The 5,852-nt window shown below is 48.5% G+C and overlaps 1 long non-coding RNA gene across 2 annotated transcripts; it reads right to left on the bottom strand.

Moving 5' to 3' along the window:
• Nucleotides 1–478: 478 nt before the first annotated feature.
• Nucleotides 479–3,662, bottom strand: LOC109763879 (uncharacterized). Of its 2 annotated transcripts, none has more exons than XR_002233040.3 (4): nt 3,535–3,662; nt 3,224–3,433; nt 1,098–1,302; nt 479–1,004 (listed from the first exon to the last, which is right to left on the bottom strand). It is a non-coding gene; the product is annotated as an uncharacterized lncRNA (long non-coding RNA). The 2 variants fall into 2 exon arrangements; XR_005770458.2 differs by having other exon boundaries at nt 3,526–3,611.
• Between the last annotated feature and the right edge of the window lie 2,190 nt (nt 3,663–5,852).

The raw sequence follows: 5,852 nt of genomic DNA, 5'->3' as shown, positions 1-5,852 counted from the left end.
ATCCTCTCCTCTCCTCCTATTCCTGCCCTGCGCGGCCGCCGTGTCGCCGCCCCTGCCCTGCGCTGGCGCCGCGCGCCGCCCCTGCTCTGCATTTTTTTCATACATGTATTCTTTTGTGTATATATGTGTGTATCGAAAATTTCATATGGGTCGTACTGGCATATGGTAGCATTATCCTGGCGCTTGGTCCTCATCGAGATGCACGCTCATGCAGTTATAGGTCCATGTATTCAGTTCGCCCACACATTTTTGAACAGTGGGCATGCGGGTTGTCTTTAGTCATTTATGAGACCTAGGCAGCAGGGTCCAGTATGGTCCTAGTTTCCTTAGTTTTTCTAGGGCCGTCATCAGCGGCACCTGGGCCATTAGCTTCACAACTAGTGTGTGGCCCACTGGTCAGCTCAGGGTCGGACAGCTGTTTTCCACCTGCTCTTCTCTGATCAGCACTCTGGCCAGCAATATAGTCTGGAAATGGATGTTAACTCCAACGAACAGCCCAAATGGCATGTTGTACACGTTCGTACTATAGGTTGAATCAAAGGTGACAACATCATCAAAGAATTTGTACTTTCAGCCTACTATCCCCTGTTGCCCACATCAAATTCCTTATCCTGTCATTGCCGTCCGGCTGCACCCTGAACAAAAATTCAGGGTCCTTCGCGCCGAGCTCATCGAAAACTTCAATTGTTTTTGTGACGTCGCCTTCTCCCTCGCCATGACTAATTTGCCCACACAAGTTCCGAAGAGATCTTTTCGTGAAACGCACATTCTCAACTGTGCCAAAAAAAAACCCTCAGATGATGTTGTACACCTTGCTCAGGTTGACATCAATGTGCTTGTGTGACGGCCAGTGCAATATTTCACCACAATTCGGTGTCATCACATGGTTATGCTTTCACTCGATGCTCCATGATGTACCACCCATTATCTGATGTCCTCAACAGCCTTATCATTGCTGGACACTCACACCTACAGGATCTTGTATTCTCACGGAGAGGCTTCCCCTGAAACACAAAACATTTTTCACAACATGAATCAATCATTTTTCTCCCGGTGGTAATATGTCCTCGTGTAAAATGGAAGCCTTTTATTCTTACCGAGCATCCGAAGACAATCTCCTGCATGGTCTTCCTTCTGTCAGGATTGAGCCTGCTTTTCCCGTATCTAATGCCGAAGCCATGCTCCCATGAATATAAATTGTAAAAATCGTAAGCCTCCGTCAGTGAGTAGAAAGTTGTCCCTAGCTCTGGCTTCCTCCCTGGACAGGGGGGTCGCTCGATTGGATTTGCACCCACACGTACCCTGAAGGGACATAGAAAATCAACGCCAGTTACAATACAATTTCCAGTTTTCTCTTCTCATTCGACAGTTCAAATTTTTGCCCGCATAAGCGTCATAAGATTGTACTGACATAGACGTTTTATCTAAGTGCCATCAGCAATGCGAAGTGTTAAAGACAGTCAGAATTACAGGCATTTTTCTGTTGTAAGATTTTTCCCTTTTTTTTCATTATGTGTCCTGGTTTTATACTAAGCAAATTTTCTTTCCCCAATTTGTTTTCGAAGTTGAAACAATCAGCTTCGCAGTCCATGCAGAAGCACTAAAGTTGAGCGGGAGGCACACAAGCAGAGCAAGAAGAACTTTTTCCCAGTTGAATCATTTTTTAGATGAACCAAATTCAGATTGCCTTCCGGTCGTTTTTCTTTTGCAGTTTCTACGTTTAAGCATTGACGGTTTCTGCGGGTCGGTTACATCCATGGCATTCTCTACGGGCATCTCCAATGCACGGGCGCTTATTTGGGCGCTTGCGTTAAAAAGAAAATTAATTTAGGGGGAAGCACCGGTGTAAGCTAAGCGACTGGGCTTGCAACGCACGAGCGCTATTTGAGCGCTTATCTGATTTTCTTTTCTTCTGGACGAACGTGTGAAGCGCCCGTCCCTCCAACGCACAAACCGAAGCGTCGACGCCACCGTCTGACCGAACAACGAACCAGCTCTGCCAGCCTGCTACCCATTCAGCTCAGTCCTCATTCAGCTAGCTCTCTCCTCTCGAACTCTCCACACCCTTCTGCACAAGACCATCTCTCGTCAGATCCAGCGAGTGGGACAAGACCTGCAGGCCGACCTCCCCCACCCTTAGATGGCAGCCACGGCGAACGGCGGCGCGCGGCCGGAGGATGCAGCAGCCCGCCTCTTCCTCCATGGAGACGAGGCCGGATGGGATGGCGGCGAAGCTGACGGATAGGAAGAGGGCGCCGTGTGCACGGAGGAGGAAGCAGCCGCGCCGCATGGGCATGGGGACGAGGCCGGACGAGCTCGCGTCGAGGCTGATGGTCAGGAGGGGGGAGGAAGCAGTAGAGCAGAGCAGGCAGCAGCCGCGCCTTCCGGCATGGAGACGACTCAGACGAGGCCGGGGGAGCTCGCGGTGAGGCTGGCGGACTGGAAGGTGGGAGGAGGGAGCGGCACTCAAGCACGAGGCGTACAGGACGACCAAGCTCACCCGGCAGCGCCATCACGTACGGTGTCGAGGTAATCTCCGTACCCCTCGCTGTACTAATCCCTGAATTATTGATTTGGTTGGTGCTGAGATGCACACATGAAACTATATATGGGGATCTGTAGGCGCCATGTTCTTTCTGGATAGAACAATACTTGCATGAAGGAAATTTTAATTATCATATGAGAACAATATTTGGTGATCTAAACTTTTGGCATATTCCAAACTGACTGATCTTTGATTTACATAGTCCTAAAAAGAAATTTGGGGAATCGCCAAAAAAAAACTCGCAAAAAAAAAACAAATTTGGGGAGTACAACTTGGAATGAGAACAACAATTTATTATCTAAATCATGGCTTTTTGACTCGACAGTACATTGCATTCCACTGGGGATAGTTCCGTATGAACATCCACATGTTGAGAAATTTGAATGATTGATTTTGTTCTAACCTATACATCTCTAGAGATTTGGAAACCAAGTCCTGGTTATATTGTCCAGTAGCCGATTTGTAGCGCTGTAGGCAGCGCCCGATTGAAGGGTCGCGTGAAGAAAAAATAGGCTAAGCGCTCGGCGACTGGCTCGGCATCGATGCCAGCCCAAATACTGGGATGGGGGGGATTTGACCAAATCGGACGGGAATCGAACCCTGGCGCCGATTGTAAGCGCCCCCGTTGTACATGCCCTACTACACCAATTCCACAAATTCGTTAGTCTGAAGACGTACCTCCTTATCCAGCCTGTCGACTACGGATCAGGCTTTATTGCCGACTCCGCTGGGCCGCTCTCGCCACTGCACTCGCCGGCCAGGGCTCCACAACTGTCATGGGCAGCCACAGAAGAGGCCGCCACCCACCGTCTCCCCAAACCCGCGCCCTCGCTGATCTCATCTTAGACGGAGCACGCCGACGCCGCGCCGCCGGGAAAGATGGGCAACCTTTGCCACAAATGAACACGAGAGAAACAGTCAGAACGGAATGAACCAGCAGCAGTGGGGATGAGGTTTGGGGCCGGAAGGTCACTGCAAACCGGATCTACCGGGAAGAGCCGTCTTCATCGGCTGCGGGCGCGCCCCCGCCGCCGCCCACGGCGCCTCCATGACACGCGCCTGCCCCCCTGCGGCGACATAAGTGCGGTCGATAGCAAGGGCCCCCAGATCTCTCCAGGTGCGACGACGTGGCATTTTTCTTTTTTTTTTTCCTTTTTTTTTCAGCACGCGGACGCACACACCCCCGGAAAAATCTGGACCATGGTCCAGGATAGAACCTCACATACGGGCAGCTGGCACATGTCCGTCAGCTCCCGGCAACCCAGCGTCCACTCACACCGCGTATTCCTACCGTATCGCCGCCCCACACGACGGCCCCACCTGAGTTCCTCCATTTTCTGCGGGGGTCGCCAAAGTTCATTTAATGCGCCCCGGCTGCCCAATCTGTGCCAACCAACGGCTGTGATAATACTACTATATAGTGTATATATGTGTATGTGTATAAATGTATTTTATTTGTGTTTTTTTCATTTTTATAAAAATGTATATATGTATGTATGTTCTCTGTGTATATCTTCCATTCTAGTCTGGCACCAACAGTCAAACTAGAAGCTCAACGGCCACCTGTTACTACGAACTTGTTTTCATCTGGCAGATAAGCTTTTGAGAAGAGACCACTTTGATAACGAGCTTTCGGGTTGCCGTATTGATACCGCCCTTCGAGGGAACAGGAGAATAGCATGCACGGGAGAAGGATTTAGGGAAAGGTACCCACCTTTTAACGGGAGAAAGGCAGCTTATGTGAAAACTTCCCTTGTGGTTTAAAGTTCAAATAGATCAGGTGCCTATGTTGTTGATACACCGAAAGATACTAACGCTATGCTCCAATGCGGGATGAGGGCCAACGATTGTGATGAGTGGGGACCTTAGAGCTGAAAACCTACATACAGTGAGTTCATATATGCAAAAGTTAGATTTTTAGAAAAGTTTTATCTATGTATGCAAGAAGAAGAAAAAGTTTTATATATGCAAAAGTTACATTTTTAGAGAAGTTTTATATATCTAGCTAGAAAGAAGGAAGAAGGAAGAAGAAGAAGAAGAAGAACTTTTATATATGCAAAAGTAACATTTTTAGAAAAGTTTTATCTAGGAAGAAGGAAGAAGGAAGAAGAAAAAAAAGAAGGAGAGGAAAAAGGCAAATAAGAAAAGGAAGAAGGAGAAGAAGAAGGAGAAGTAGAGGAGAGGAAGAATAGGAGAAATAAATAAGAAGTGGAAAAAAGAAGAAGAAAAAAGAGGAGAAGACGAAAGGAATAGAGGATAAGATTCTCCTCTATTCCTTTCTTCTTCTCCTCTTTTTCTTCTTTATTTTTCTTCTTCGATCTTCTCCTCTATTCCTTTCTTCTTCACCTCTTTTTTCTTCTTCTTCTTCCTCTTCTTATTTTTTATCGGGTATGACGTTGTCGATATACCCCCTCCCCGATAACTTCCAAATGAGGGGGGGGGGGGGGTCGATATACCCCCTCCCCGATAACTTCGACATGAGGGGGGGGTCGCCGAGGGTTCGAGGGGCGAGGGTCGGGAACTAGGGTAGAGATTCAAGGGTCACCGAGGGTTCGAGGGTCCTCGAGGGGCCTAGGGTTCGAGGGTCGAGGAACGCCGAGGGGTCGAGGGTCGCCGAGGGTTCGATGGTCGAGGGTCGAGGATCGCCGAGGGGTCGAGAGGTTGCCTAGTGTCAAAGTATTGAAGAAATCCATGGCTTCATCATTAGCCGGAAGTAACCGGGGCATGATGGTACGAAGTTGTGCAAAGTTGTTCTGGAACGGAGTCCCGGATAGGATAATTTGCCTTTTTGTACGAATTTCAGCAAAGGCCTTCCAAATAGCGATATTCGGAAGGCTCTTGCTGAACTTTGTACGAAAAAGTGAATGTTCCTATCTGGGACTCCGTTCCAGAACAACTTTGCAGAACTTCATACCATCATTCGCCCGTTACTTTCGCCTAATGATGAAGACATGGTTTTGTTGAATCCTTTGACACTAGACAAACATGACATGGGGGGGTCGAGGGTCGGGAAATAGGGTAGAGGGTCGTGGATCGTTCGAGCGGTCGACGGTCGAGGATCGCCGGGGGAGTCGAGAGGTTGCCTAGCTAGTGTCAAAGTATTGAAGAAATTCATGGCTTCATCATTAGCCGGAAGTAACTGGGGCATGATGGTACGAAGTTGTGCAAACTTGTTCTGGAACGGAGTCCCCGATAGGATAATTCGCCTTTTTGTATGAATTTCAGCAAAGGCCTTCCAAATAGCGATATTCGGAAGGCTCTTGCTGAACTTTGTACAAAAAGCGAATTATCCTATCTGGGACTCTGT

Source organism: Aegilops tauschii, chromosome 2 (assembly GCF_002575655.3).
Source record: "Aegilops tauschii subsp. strangulata cultivar AL8/78 chromosome 2, Aet v6.0, whole genome shotgun sequence".
Classification (NCBI taxonomy): domain Eukaryota; kingdom Viridiplantae; phylum Streptophyta; class Magnoliopsida; order Poales; family Poaceae; genus Aegilops; species Aegilops tauschii.
This window is presented reverse-complemented; position numbering and strand designations above follow the sequence as displayed.